Raw genomic sequence first — 1,098 nt, 5'->3', positions numbered from 1 at the left:
GGGGGGGGGGCGCAAGTGTTTTACGGTGCTCGCAACTGCATAAGGTCATATGAGTGCGCGGGACACAATAAACATTTTCAGTTGGTAAAGTTGGTAGGAAATTTTGAATTTTGCCCGGGTGGCCGCTGAAGCCTACTCTTATCGATTTTAGACCACCTAAGGACCTTTAACGTGCACACTTGCACTCAGGACATCCGAGATTTTTCGCCCTTGTCCGAGAAGGCAAGGTGTAGATCTTTCCTACCAGAAGATCAGGGGTGTGGCTGAAAGACAGCAGTAAGGAGCCAAGGAGTAGCAGTAGAAAGGCTGTAGAAAGAGTCAGAAACCCAGAAGAGGAGGCAAAAGGGGGTGAGGGGGTAGGGGCAGAAAGTGAAGACGGAAGCAGACGACAGAACATTGCAAGAGAGCAGGAAAGAAGGCGAAAGGAGACAATTTTAGAGTATAATTTTTTTTCAGTCGCTACCCGAATTCAAACCCGGGACCTTTGAATGAGAGGTGAACATCTTAACCTCTAGATCATGAGAGCCCCCTCTATAGGTGTTTGATAGTAAAGAAGGAGGAAACCACACCAGAGCACCCACCAGCCACCCACTCCCTGGTGGGTTCATCATTATCATCAAATGCCACATTGATCATCATGGTTCTCCATTCATTCTTTCATTTGGATGCTCTCAAAAAAGCTACATCATCCTTATCTTTCCTTGTTACCGATCTGTTTACTGTTTAGGTTCTCCAAGTAGGTTGCTCTGGGTCTATCCCTGCCTCGTTTGCCTTCAATTTTGGCACTGAGAGCTAGATGCTCAAGACTTTTACGTCTATTCAAGTATCCCAGAAACTGGATGTCTTTTTTCAATTGTTTTTATTAGCGAGGTCAGTGTATACTTTTTCCCTGACTGGAAAGCAATCCTGGACAAAAACTCCTGCAAGGAACAAAGCCCAGTTCAGCATCACATCTATAACAATATCCAACCTCCATAATTCAGTGTCAGTTTGAACTCCCACACTGATTACGTAAGACAACCATTGACATTTCCAGGTCATAGAGAATGACTGGCAGTTACTGAGTCGACAGATTGCAGGTTCTTTCTGGGGGGGGGG

The sequence above is a fragment of the Aplysia californica genome, unplaced genomic scaffold, assembly GCF_000002075.1.
Source record: "Aplysia californica isolate F4 #8 unplaced genomic scaffold, AplCal3.0 scaffold00483, whole genome shotgun sequence".
In the NCBI taxonomy this organism is placed as follows: Eukaryota; Metazoa; Mollusca; class Gastropoda; order Aplysiida; family Aplysiidae; genus Aplysia; species Aplysia californica.
This window is presented reverse-complemented; position numbering follows the sequence as displayed.